The sequence below is a fragment of the Neophocaena asiaeorientalis genome, unplaced genomic scaffold (assembly GCF_003031525.2).
Source record: "Neophocaena asiaeorientalis asiaeorientalis breed wild unplaced genomic scaffold, Neophocaena_asiaeorientalis_V1.1 scaffold254, whole genome shotgun sequence".
NCBI classification, from domain to species: domain Eukaryota; kingdom Metazoa; phylum Chordata; class Mammalia; order Artiodactyla; family Phocoenidae; genus Neophocaena; species Neophocaena asiaeorientalis.
The window spans coordinates 6075607-6090462 of record NW_020174705.1 but is presented as its reverse complement, the minus strand read 5'-3'; the positions used below and the strand labels follow the sequence as shown (position 1 = coordinate 6090462).

Sequence of the window (14856 nt, the reverse complement as noted above, 5' to 3'; positions counted from 1 at the left end):
AGAGAAAAATGAAGAAGTCAAAGAGGAAATCAAAAATACCTAGAGACAAATGACAATGAAAACACGAAGATCCAAGCCCTATGGGATGCAGCAAAAGCAGTTCTAAGAGGGAAGTTTACAGCTATACAAGCCTACCTCAAGAAACAAGAAAAATCTCAAATAACAATCTAACCTTACACCTAAAGGAACTAGAGAAAGAAGAACAAACAAAACCCAAAGTTAGCAGAAAGAAAGAAACCATAAAAATCAGAGCAGAAATAATGAAATAGAAACAAAGGAAACAACAGCAATGCTCAATAAAACTAAAAACTGGTTCTTTGAGAAGATAAACAAAATTGATAAACCTTTGGCCAGACTCATTAAGAAAAAGAGGGAGAGGACTCAAATCAAACTTATAAATGAAAAAGGAGACGTTACAATGGACACTGCAGAAATACAAAGCATCATAAGAGACTACTACAAGCAACTCTATGCCAATAAAATGGACAACCTGGAAAAAATGGACAAATTCTTAGAAAGGTATAACCTTCCAAGACTGAACCAGGAAGAAATAGAAAATATGAACAGACCAATCACAAGGAATGAAATTGAAACTGTGATTAAAAATCTTCCAACAAACAAAAGACCAGGACCAGATGACTTCACAGGTGAATTCTATCAAACATTTAGAGATGAGCTAACACCTATCCTTCTCAAACTCTTCCAAAAAATTGCAGAGGAAGGAACACTCCTAAACTCATTCTATGAGGCCATCATCACGCTGATACCAAAACCAGACAAAGGTTCTACAAAAAAGAGAAAATTACAGATCAATATCGCTGATGAATATAGATGCAAAATTCCTCAACAAAATACTAGCAAACAGGGCTTCCCTGGTGGCACAGTGGTTGAGAGTCTGCCTGCCAATGCAGGGGACATGGGTTCGTGCCCCGGTCCGGGAAGATCTCACATGCCGCGGAGCGGCTGGGCCCGTGAGCCATGGCCACTGAGCCTGCGCGTCCGGAGCCTGTGCTCCGCAATGGGAGAGGCCTCAACAGTGAGAGGCCCGCATACTGCAAGAAAAAAAAAAATACTAGCAAACAGAATCCAACAACAAATTAAAAGGATCATACACAGTGATCAAGTCAGATTTATCCCAGGGATGCAAGGATTCTTCAATATATGCAAATCAATCAATGTGATACACCACATTAACAAACTGAAGAATAAAATCCATATGATCACCTCAACAGATGCAGAAAAAGCTTCTGACAAAATTCAACACCCATTTATGATAAAGACTCTCCAGAAAGTGGGCACAGAGGGAATCTACCTTAACATAATAAAGGCCATATATGACAAACCCACAGCAAACATCATTCTCAATGGTGAAAAACTGAAAGGATTTCCTCTAAGATCAGGAAGAAGACAAGGATGTCCACTCTTGCCACTATTATTCAACAAATGATGAAAGAAATCAAAGATTACACAATAAAGGAAGGAAACTGAGTTATTTGTAGTGAGGTGGATGGACCTAGAGTCTGTCATACAGAGTGAAGTAAGTCAGAAAGAGAAAAACAAATATCATATATCAACACATATATGTGGAATCTAGAAAAATGGCACAATGAACCAGTCTGCAAGTCAGAAATAGAGACACAGATGTAGAGAACAAATGTATGGACACCGGGAGAAAGGTGGGGTGGTGGTGGTGGTGGTGGTGGGATGAATTGGGAGATTGGGATTTACATATATACACTAATATGTATAAAACAGATAACTAATAAGAACCTGCTGTATAAAAAATAAAAATAAATAAAATGAGATTCCAAAAAAAATAAGAAACCACAATGAGACAGCACCTCATACCTCTCAGAATGGCTATCATCAAAAAGACCACAAATAACAAATGTTGGCGAGGATGTGGAGCAAAGGGAACCCCTGTACACTGTTGGTGGGAATGTAAATTGGTGCAGCTACTGTGGGAAATAGTATGGAGGTTCTTCAAAAACTAAAAATAGAACTACCATAGGATCCAGCAATTCCACTCCAGGGTATATATCTGAAGAAAACAAAAACACTAATTTGAAAAGATACATGTACCCCAATGTTCATAGCAGCATTATTAACAATAGCCAAGACAAGGAAGCAACCAACATGTCCATCAACAGATGAATGATGAAGATATATATAGATAGATAGATATAGACACAATGGTATATTACTGAGCCATAAAAAAAAAAGAAATTTTGCCATTTGCAACAACACGGATGGACCTGGAAGGTGTTATGTTTAGTGAAATGCATCAGAGAAAGACAAATACTGGATGTTTTCACTTATATGTGGAATCTAAAAAAGAAAACAAATGAATTTAACAAAAAAGAAACATTCACAGCTATAGAAAACAAACTAGTGGTTACCAGTGGGGAGAGGGAAGGGGAAGGGGAAGGGACAAGACAGAGGTATGGGATTAAGAGTTACAAATTACTATGTATAAAATAAGGGGACTTGCCTGGTGGCACAGTGGTTAAGAATCCGCCTGCCAATGCAGGGGACAGGGTTCGAGCCCTGGTCCAGGAAGATCCCACATGCCACGGAGCAACTAAGCTTATGCACCACAACTACTGAGCCTGACCTCTAGAACCTGTGAGCCACAACTACTGAGCCCACCTGCCACAACTACTGAAGCCCGCGCGCCTAGAGCCCATGCTCCGCAACAAGAGAAGCCACCACAATGAGAAGCCCATGCACTGCAACAAAGAGAATCCCCCGCTTGCCGCAACTAGAGGAAGCCCGTGCGCTGCAATGAAGACCCAACGCAGCCAAAAGTAAATAAATGAATTTTAAAAAGTAATAAATAAAATAAAAGAAGCTACAAGGATATATTGTACAGCATAGGGAATACAGCCAATATTTTATAACAACTATAGGTGGAGTATAATCTATAAAATTTTTAAATCACTATGTTGTACACCTGAGATACAGCTGTAAATCAACTATATCTCAATTTTTAAAAACCTTAAAAAAAAAATCCTGAAATGGTTAAATAAGTAAGCATAGTATCCTTAAAAAAAAAAAAGAAAAAAATTTTCTGGATTATTGAAAAGGTTTTTCTTCTTTACAGATAGCAAATATCTATAAAATAAAAATCTATTCTGCTTTAAAAAAATTTTTTTAAAAACAACTAGACATCATTCCACCATTATTGACACATTTCAGCTACAGGGAAAAGTGCTGGCTTCCCCGGCACGTCTGCTGGAGCTTGGAGGGGTTTCTCTGGCAAGACACCAACTCCCTTGTAAGAAGCTGGCTGCATCTATGAGAGAAGGAAACAGACTCTTGTTACAGTAAATGTCAGCACCAGTGGGACAATCTTACCAGCTGGCTGTGTGCTGGGAACAAATATGTTTTTAGTGGTTCTTGACCTGGAAAACTCAACTTGGGGGGCCCCCCCGACCTTTGAGCCTGTTTAGAGGGAGAGTGAGCACCGATGCTCTCATTCTGGATCCTGCAAATGCAGATCACTGGACATGTTCCATCTTCCCACTCAAGGACTGACTAGAAACTTCTCAGCATCCAGCAGTCATGCTGGCATCACTTCTACAAATGCTGGCTGCTATTCTTGCAAATATCTAGAAAGATGATTCTCATGAGTAATGAGAGTAATTCAAATGAAGAAAAGAGACCCTCATGGAAAAATTCACTTATGGGCACGAACCCGCGTCCCCTGCATTGGCAGGCGGACTCTCAACCACTGCGCCACCAGGGAAGCTCTGCATTATCATATTTGATGCCTGTATAGAATCCTTCATTAGAGTTGTTGTGCAATTTAATCCAAAATTCCCTTTCCGATGGACTACTAGGTTATTCTCAAATTGTTTTTGCTTTGCTTCCAGTTTTGTTGAGCTATAACTGACATACAGCACTGTATAAATTTAAGGCGAACTTTACCTTCAGTATCTCAGCATAGAAATCTCTAGAATTAGATTGCCCATATTCAAATACTGGTTTCGATATTTACTAGGTATCTAGTTACTTAGCAACTTTACTACCACATCTTCAGTTTCTGTATCTGTACAAAGGCGATAATAATATTCCCTAATTCCTAGAGTGACCTAAGGATTAAAAGAAATAAAGATTGGAAGAGTTTATCTAGTGATTCACACTTAGCAGTAAATGTACCTATGAACAGTACTAGGGGGAACGATGTCGTCAGCAAATATATAATAAATTTAGTTATCCATTCTAAAGCAACATATACACACGATCATTTCAGAAAGCACATCCATTTAAAATAGTTATGTTTAAGTCCAATGTAGTGGGAGAATGTGGTACTTTATTTATAGCTTGTGATGAGCTATGGATAAATGGGAGAGAAAAGGCTTAGGGTAGATATAAAGTTCCTAATCGTTACTCTTAAACAAACTCCCCAAGCCTCCAGAGGCTTCTTTCTGCAGAAGAAGGAAGGTGAACAATTATGTTCCAAGCTACATGAATAGCAGAGTCAGGAAACCATAGCTATGTACTTCACTCCCTCTGTTCATGCCAAATTCCACTCGGCATTCCTATTTATTGCACTAAATCTTCTTGAAAGGTGGGGGAATTAGGTGAGCACATGAAGTGCTGAGGGAATACAAAATAAGGGAGGAATCAGCTACTGAGATAGATATGAGTGCTGTGCTGAAGCTAAGCAAATATACACCACACATATTATATTTTCCTATCCCATGACCATGGAAGACATCATTAATTGATCACTGCACTCTTTCCCCCATGAACCTGTCTATGACCTCATAATCCTCTACATAGTCCTGGTGCAGACAGACACTACCAATTATCCAGAGACAGAAAGTGACATGAAACCATTTTACAATCCCAGACATTGGTCTTGATAGAAACAATAAATAAAGGTCTGAAACACGATGAAGGTAGGCATTTAAATAGCTGGAAACAACTTGGGCCAAAATCATAGCAAAAAGGAGCATAACATCTACAGGGAAAAGTAAAGAGCTGGCTTCTTTTTTCCTAAGCATTGAAGTTTTGGGGCTGACAAAATGTGAAATTGGCTACAGAGAAGTAAAAGGCTGAAGGATTCAGAGTTCAGTTGGGGAATTAAAAAGAGATTCCAAAGTTGAAACCTGCAGTATTCATCAATTTAAAATTTTTTCAAGAAAAGACTGGCTCAGCTATCTATGCTAAGAAACTACCTGAAAATGTAGCACAGGAATTACTGAAAGCCCTTTAATAAAATTAAGATGAGGATTATACCTCAAAAAGGCTTGGCTGAACTGTGTGAATCATAAAAAAGAAAGCAGTAGGATAATTATTTGTATTGTGACTTTTCAGCTAATAGAAGAAGGAAACTTTGTAGAATCAATAAGAAAAAATAACAAATTAATGGCAATTATAAAAATATAGCAATATATAGCAAAATATGTATATCTTACCATAAACATATTTCCATGCTGTGTGTTAGGTATTTAACATGCATTATTTTATGCAACCTTACAGAAGAAGGAGGGAAAAGGTGGAGGGAAGGATGAGGAAGAAACAGATGGAAAAGAGAGAGAAAGAAAAGAAACAAAGGTTTGCTTGCTTGTTTGTTTTTAGAGCCACTTTACATACTAGGCAATTGAAGCTCAGAACAGTGATGCAACTAGTCTGGCATGTGTCCCCATCCACCACTAAAATATATAGTAGGGTTTTTTTTTTTTTAAACTTCTTTGCCATACTTTATCTAAAAAAAGTGACCAGGGCTTCCCTGGTGGCGCAGTGGTTGAGAATCTGCCTGCCAATGCAGGGGACACGGGTTCGAGCTCTGGTCTGGGAAGATCCCACATGCCGCAGAGCAACTGGGCCTGTGAGCCACAACTACTGAGCCTACGCGTCTGGAGCCTGTGCTCCGCAACAAGAGAGGCTGCGATAGTGAGAGGCCCGCGCACCGCGATGAAGAGTGGCCCCCACTTGCCGCAACTATAGAAAGCCCTTGCACAGAAACAAAGACCCAACACAGCCATAAATTAATTAATTAATTAATTAATTTTTAAAATGTATTTTTAAAAAGTGGCCAGGCACACTGCTATTGTAACAATCCAAGGTAAGGAAGCAAGATCAAACACTATGAACACCCCCCTCTCTTCAGTATATGTAGGTATTACTATCACATAATACATGACAGAAACTATAATCACTTGACTCTCTTTAGCTTGACAATGTGCCTGCAAACAATGCCCCCACTAACATGGATTCACAAATATACCAAAAAAAGGTTGACCAGCTAGTCATAATTAAGCAATCCTAATCTGCAATTACTGAGAACATACTATGTGTACATGTCTTCTCCTAGGGCTTTCTATTTATTGATGGATGCAAACATACATCCATCCTTTCATTCATTCATTCAATAAACACATCTTAATGGCCAAATATGTTACAGTCATAACTACTTGGGAAAGACCAGTAAATAAAGCACCCATGAATGCCAACCCTTATGAAACTTCCACTCTAGTGGAAGAAGAGTCATGATAAACAAGATACATTTTAAAAGTACATAGTATGTTAAGTGGTGATCACTATAAAGGAGAGAAGGAAGGGAGTAGAGAATGTTGGGGTAGAATATACAATTTTAGATATGGTGGTTTATTCAAGGAAAGAAGCAAAAGCCATTATGGCTCTAGAGGAGAGAGACACTCTAGTGGAAGATGAAGCTGTGTAAACTGGCAACAGGTAGGGCATGCAAATTCTTATAGACTAGGTTATGGGTTTGGGTCTTACTCTAGGAAAAAACAGGAAGCCATGGAACGGTATAAGCAGGAGAGAAGCATGATCATGTCTACATATGAAAAGATCTACTGGAAGAATTGACTGTGGGGATGCATGCTGGAAGCAGGAAGACCAGTTAGGATGCTATTTCAGGAGAAGTCAGAGCAGATGGCAGCTTGAACCAAGGTAGACATTTTGGAAGGATTTGGTAAATTGTTAAGGGGAGAAAATCAACAGGACTTGGTAATAGGTCAAATGTGAGGAGTGGTAAACTATTTTTTCCTTGAAAAAAAAAAAAACACAGAAACAAAAGAAATATTCTAGGGGCCCAGTCTGGGATGTGGCCCATCTCTAAACCAATCATTTTAGGGATTCTTGATTAGGTGTTGAGCCCATTCTTGAATGTCAGAGTAGGGATGAGGGTGAAAAAGTGAAATCAACTCTAGTTTTAGGATGAATTAAAAGGTTCATTTAAAAAAAAAAACAATTTTCCACAAAAGGAAAGAGAGAATACATTACAGCAATCCAAATATGAGATAAAAGGACACATTAAACTTAAAAAAAAAAAAAGAGAATCTAACCAAAGGAAATGATTTGCTGCGTGAACAAAATTGACAAAAAGTCAAAGATTACGTGAAGTTTGGAAACCCAGAAGCATCAGAATTCCTTTGACAGGAATGGAAAATTCAAAGAGGATAGTATTTTAGTTGTGGGGAGAAATTAATTCTATTATTGTTATAAATGCCTTAAATATTTAGAACAGACACATGGCCACAATTGTACAGATAGTGCTGAGATATGTCAAGCAAAACACAAAACAATTAATTAGTATGACAACTTCTCCCAAGGAAGCAATTCAAGCATTTAGTGAAAAACAAGGATACAATAAAACGCAATCATCTGGCGCCTATATTAGCAATAATTAGTATATATAATCAAAGCCAAGCCAAAGACTATTTTTCCATTCCAAGTGTACCAACTAAAAACATTCTGTTGGTGCAGATGGGAGGTATGCATTGGAGTCCAGCTATCTGATGCGAGAGAGGAAAGGCAGGCATTTCAAGAGGCTGATCAGGCTACCCAACAGACTAGGCAACCTCATCTGTACTTGGCAGATTGGAGCAAAACCACCTCCTGCAAATTGTGTGCTCTCCAGCACCAGGAAAACAAAGCTGGAGAAAACAGCAGAGAGAATGGAGTGCAGAGAGCCTTGAACAAGTGGCGGAGACACGATCAAATCCTGCCCTCCATCCCTGGAGCTCCATATCTAGCTCATGAAATAGGAGTTCAAACCATCACCAGCTTCATTAGTGAAAATCCTCACGAGGCTTCTGAATTCTTTCTTGGACTCGAGATAGATATGAATCCTCTCTCCTTCCTGATTCTCTTTCAAATATTAGCACAGACATGTAAGCCAGGTAAGTTAGTGTCCATCTCCATCTCTGTGACAGACATTACTAGGTGATAACGGCACTCTTTCCCAATCAGCCTCAGGGTCTCTACCAAAGAAGCAACTTGGGTGGTAAAATCGTATCACAAAATACTACTCAACAAGAAAAGGGAATAGACCGTTGATACATGCAATGACTTGGGTAAATTTCTGGGGCATTATGCTGAGTGAAAGAAGCCAATCCCCAAACATTACATACCATACATTCCATTTATATAATATTCTTGAAATGGCAACATACAAGAAATGATGAACATGTTAGTGGTTGCCAGAGGTTAGGGATGGGGGTAGGGTGGGAGAAATTGGGGCAATTTGCAGTGTGAGGGATCCTGTGGTGATCAAACTGTGCTATATTGGTGTGGACACATAAACCGATACAGGTGTATGGAACTAAATACACACAAACACACACACACATAGAAGAACAAATAAAACAGGGGATCTGAATAATATCAGTAGAATCCATCAGTAGATGACATCAGTGTCTGGGTAAGAGCCATAGATCTTATTGTATCAGTAAGATCAATCACTGATTGTGATGTGCTACTATAGTTTTTTAAGATTCCCTTAGAGGAATCTGATTTAAGGGTACCCAGGATCTCTCTGTATTATTTTGTAAGCTTTCTGTGAATCTACAAATCTATACTTATCTCAAAATATAAAGTTTTTTTTTTAAAAAACAGCCCTTTGGAAATCTATCAACAATCAAAGTAATCACATTAAGTTGAAATCTATTTGTCCTCCCTCAAGCAGAGAATCAGGTTTTTATCCATATTTGCTTTCAAAACCAAAGAAAAGAAATAGAGTAAGTCTAATTTCCTGCCTAGATTCTGATTTTTTAAAAATATTTCTACTCTGTTAACATAGGCTGCAGTGACCACAAAATGAGGTGACGTGGAAGTGCTTTGGGGTGTAGATATTTTGTCATCTCCACCATATCCAGTTGGTATCAGCTGACGAGTACTGGTAGAAATTTGGATTTCCTAGACCCAGTTCTGGCATTGACATGTGCCTGGAGCTCGGAGCTAAGCTACCCAAACCCCTGCAGTTTGTCTTGACTCTGATTCTGAATGGTTCTGTCAGCCCCCAACTAATCCCAGAGTACCCACATTCCAAAGCAGAATCGCATCTAACTGCAGGCAAAACATTTCCTTTGATTCCATGGCAACCCTATATCCTAACTGCATTTTGCATGGGCTGCAACCTTCCATTTACTCTACATTCATTTCCAAATTGAAATGGTATCTTGTACTACACATGTTTTCCGTGATAGTTTGTCCTGTGAATTCATTTAATAATGAAGCATATGGTCTGTCTTCCCATTTCAAGAACCTCGGCAGCGTTCACTATAGCCAACTGCCAGGCATTACATACACACAAGGAGGAGCTTTTCAGCCTGCAATTCTGAAGCTGAAAAGATGCTCAGGTGAGTCTGCTTCCATTAACCTGCACCAATGAGAATATTACTGCATTCTCCCACACTCAGTAGCATGGAATTTGCTGAATATTTAGTAGCATAATCAAGTATAATAGGGGCAGAATGGGAGAACTCCTTGCAAACTTCCCCCAGCCTTTCACTGTCTGACAGCAGAGGATGTCTGTTTATTATAAGGAAAATGTTGTTTAAAAGGCACCTTTATTTTGGTGAAGAAAACAGGTTATCACATACACTGTAGGAATGTATATGAATGAAACCTTTTTGGAGAGCAAATTTTAGCAATATCTATGAAAAGTAAATTGATCCAGCCCTTGCAGAACTAAGAAATTATCCTATAAATATACATGCACAAACACCAAGAGATAGATGTATAAATAAATGCAGTGCTTGAAATAGGAAAAACAAAAAACCCTGAAGCCAAACTATTTATATAGGCATTAATAAGGAATCCATTAAATAAACATTGCTTAATTCATAAAATGGAATACTATGAAGCTATTAAAAAGAACGAGTTAGTTCTACACAATCCAGTATGGAATTATTATATATGCTATACTCATTTATAAATATTGGAGCACTAGCTGGATGGCTAATTATTTTTTTCTTTCTTTCTTTCTTTTTTTGATGGTTAGCTAATAAATCTTTCATGGACCAATTCTGGGAATATTGCTACTTCTCTTATTCTGTGGTTCTTGATTCCTTTCTCAAGATCTGCTACTCTAAGGACATCTGAAGATGACTATGGAGTGGGGTAAATAGGGAGTGATTATTCAAAGGATATAAAGTTTCAGTCATGCTAGATGAATAAGTTCTAGGGATCTAATGTACAATATAGTACCTAGAGCTATAATACGGTATCGAGCACTTCCAAATGTAAGAAGGTAGATCTCCTGTCAAGTGTTCTTACACACACACACACACACACACACACACACACACACACACAAAATGAAGAGACACCAGGGTTCTCTGAGAGGTGCTGAATATGTCTATTACAGTGATTATATCACAGGCTTATGCATATGTCCAAACTTATCAAACTGTACACATTAAATATATGTCATTCTCTGTATATCAATTACACCTTAACACAACCTTTTTTTTTTAAGGTCACTCTTTCAGAATCTATAGGGAAAAAAAATCCCCAAACTTTGTTTCAGCTTTGATTTTTTACAAAGACATATTTCATGATGCTACTCAGCCTCTTCAAAAATGTGCATGCTGAGAACAATTGCTAATCTTTCTAAAACAAGAGTCTGGGAAGTTTGCGTTAATATCATAAAGGAACACACATACATACACACACACACACACACACACACACACACACAAATATTCCAGCTCTACAGTAATCCATATTATGTTGGATCTACCTTATTCAAGCCAATATGTCAATTTTGAGACTAAACTTATTTAAAGCTGAGTTGAAGTTCCTTCTCTACCACTTGCTATATAAATTTGACAAATTTATCAAACCCTCTTTCTAGTTTCCCTATCTATAACGTGGGTTTGATAACCAGACATACCTTATAGGGCTGCTGAAAATATTAAATGAAATAATACTCATAAAGCATTTGCTAAAATGCCTATCCAATAATAATATTCAATTCTTATGTATACATGGTATATGTAAACACACACATACAGCTGAAGGCAGAGGGTCCAGCCATTTCCCAAACTAAGTTTTATGACTCTCTTACCATTTTCTTATAATTGTCTATTTACCTTCAACTTTTTCTAAATGCCTTCTTTAAGAAGAACTTCTAACAGTTAAAAAAGCCATACAAAAGTGGCTGCCTTCTGAGACAGTCCCAACACTGAGGGTATTCAAGCAAACGAGCTCTTGTGGGATGAATCGTAAGAAAGATACGAGGGTCTCTCTGTGACAGGGCTCTTTCAGGCTCCTTTCCACATTCACATGGAATGCTGGCCATACACTTCTGTTGTAGTTTTTCTAATCTCCCAGGTGTAGACACCTGACTGATTCTCGGCCCTCTACATATAGTATCTTTCACCTGCATCCCTGACAGCACAAGAGCGTGTAACTATTTCTATATTCATAGCATGTCTTCCTCTGACTGGAAATCCTTGAGGGCAGTGACTTAATCCTATTTATTTCTTCATCTCACAACACCAGGCACACAGTAGGTGCTCAGTGAACGACTTTGGGATGATAAAATCAAACCTGCAAAGCAACCTTGAGTGTTTTTCCATCTACAAAGTTTCCCTTATAAATTCTAGACCTTTCAATATTCTGATTTAAACAAATCTGCTGTTAAAATATTAATAACAGAAGCAGCAGCAATGATGGCAATGATGTATAAATTGAAAAGTAAATCCACAGAGATGTCAATAGAACGTTTTTGTGTCTTTGTTTCCATTCCCGTTATTTGAGAAGGGATGTTTTTATCAGCTTTAATGCCTAACTAGAATAATTTACATCTATCTCCTATCCCCTGGTATCAAGAGTCAAAGCATGTGATGACTGCCTTCTTTGGAGAACCTTCCTAATGATATTTCTCCTCTCAAAATGACTAGTTGATAACAAGCACAGCAATAAAGTAGATGCCTCTTCCATCCAATAAATGCCCTGCTGCCTTAAGTCAAAATTTTCTTCAAGGTGGGACGGGGAGGAAAGGTAAAATAAAAGATTGCATTTATAGTTTGGCCATAGAGACTAAATCAGATCATGTTTATTGATTTATTTCAATCAATAGACATGGAAAAGTTCAGGAGATTTTGACCCATGCCTCTAGGTATGCATTTGAGAGAGGTTTTTACCCAGCCCCCTAAGTTGAGTTATTGCAGAATAAAAAAATGTGTCCACCAAGTGACACAGATATATTCATAACAGGAGGGAAGGAGGAAATTCAGCTCCTCTTATTTTTCCTGCAGATTATAACATTAAAAGATAGATTTTGCACAAATTATTAAACTATGTCATGGTTCTATGTTATTAACAAAATGATAGCCTCCCCCCGCCAAAAAAAAATATCAGAATCATAGATGAACATACCCTGGATCATAAGATTAAATAGGATTCATGCAGTGACAATGGCCATTCCTCGGTTTGCTTTTTGCCCAGGTTATATGTGTTCTCAGAAACCATCTCTGTCTGTTGGACTCTCAGGTCTCCTGGAGTCTTCCAAAAATTTAAGTTTCTTAGTGCTGGCTCTGTACCACTCATCATATAGTGCCTCTTCTGGAGAGGGAAAATGGTCCACCATGTTTGGGAATGAAATCTCATGTCTATACCCCACAAAGAAGTAACTCATCTAAACTACTTTTGCAGGAGCTGAGCTAACCAGGACACACCTGTCTTTCTCATGCTGTATTTCCAAAGGGAAACTAATATCTTCTCACTGACATGTACACACACCAGACTCAGGTTTTTTTCAACATCATTGACACAATAGAGAGACCACTGGCAGTGAGGCAAACAGAACCAGAGACCTTAGGGCATATCTTCACCAAGACTGAATGACCAGCTGTTGGGTAGCACAAGACCTAATGGACACCATTTTTAAAGAAGCTAGGGTTCAAGCTGAAATCAAAGCTTTAATGGGGTTTTGAACTGTGATGGGTATAAAGAGGTAATGGCAACATTCTCTGGCTAACAGGTCAGCCAAGGGATGGGATGAGATAGTGGACACACAGAGTAGTAGTGTATCCACAGTTTGCTCCTGGTCCATCATCTCTCCCCCAGTTTTGTTTTGTTTTGTTTTGTTTTGTTTTTTGGTAGCAACATTTCTCTTTCCACTGATAGAATGCTTTCTACATGGTGTTTTTTAGTAAAGTTATGTTAACCCCACCTGTGCAACTGCTATTGATACATGGTCTTGCTGGACTCAGATTCTTTCTCCTTCTACCTCCAAGGGTCAGTTCATGGATGAGAATGTGATCCAAAGAGAGTTGATATCTCTTATTTTATAGATGGAAACTAGAAGAGAGAGGATCATGTTTTGCTTCAAAACATGACCTGTTAAGAATACAGCCTGAAGGCTACAAGTGGCTTCATGAAGAAAATCTGCTCAAGAATGAAACCAACACTCAGAAGGAAGCCAAAAGATAGAGACTAGACGTAACACTGGTGACATTATTTGAACCCCTGGACGCAGCACTGCCTTAAGACAACATATTTTTTCAATTCCTAATTTTATGAGCCAATAACTCATTGTTACAAAGCAAGATTAAACTTGTTGGAATTTGGTTTCTGTCACTTGTAATAAAAACTGTACTGATGAATCCAAGTGAAGACAGGAAAAGTGTGACCTACCTCCCACTCTGTGGCTGAGTTTTAAAAATCCTCTTTCCCAAAGAGGTCTAATTTTGGTCAAGGTGGCTTCTGGATCGACAAAAATCTTTCTTTCCTTTGGACAACTTCATACATGATGAGGCTGGAATGTTGGTGAGCTTAACAAAATAGTTCCTGAAAATGGAACACACTTTACAGCCTCTTTCATTTGAGGGAGAGAACTCCTGTGCTACCATAAAAATAATTTTGGAAAGAAGTGCATCTGCTTTCAGAAAGTGTCTGCCAAGATGTGGCCTGATGTAATTTAAAATGGCTAAGACAATCAGCTCGAAAATTAAGGTTTCTAATGGGAACACCTACTCAGCCCTAATAATAGGGGAACTACCATCATAATTATAATGTGGTGCAAGCAGGCACATCATTAACTAACTTTTCTCAGCTACTGCAATTAACGAGCCTCAATAGACTGAGTAAATTATTAATAACCCACACATGCTCCAGTGCACACTGCTGGCTATTTTTTTTTTCAAGTAAGAAGCAAAAAGTTAACAGCTGATATCCAAACAATCTTTGATTTATCTCTTTCACAACATTACTGTACTGCTTAATAATTCTTTCTGGAGGAGATAATGGTTGTAGAGAATTAAGTAGTGAATAGAGAAGTGAGCAATGTCATCTAACAGAGAGACCATCTTTTATGAGTTGATCAAACAGTCTCATTCCTTACTTTCTTCATGGTGCAATCATTTATGGAACTGTTATTATCACTGAGTGCTAGTAATGGTTCAAGTTGTTAATGGCTGTTACTTTATACAGTAGGGTGGGAATCAGCAGTTCTCAAATATAGCCTAGGGACCAATTTAGGTTTATGATGTTCACAAATAATCTCCTCAGATCATGGGGCATTAACACAGGGTGGCTGAGTCCACTGTGTAAGTGATAAAGAAGACCAAAAAAAAAAAAAAAAAAAAA

General features: G+C 38.2%; 1 protein-coding gene across 1 annotated transcript in view; it reads right to left on the bottom strand.

The window, feature by feature from the left end:
- The window catches only part of LOC112409399 (RNA binding protein fox-1 homolog 1), a 1082427-nt gene that overhangs the window by 510687 nt on the left and 556884 nt on the right, over window positions 1-14856 (bottom strand). The gene's annotated exons all lie outside the window — the stretch shown is intronic.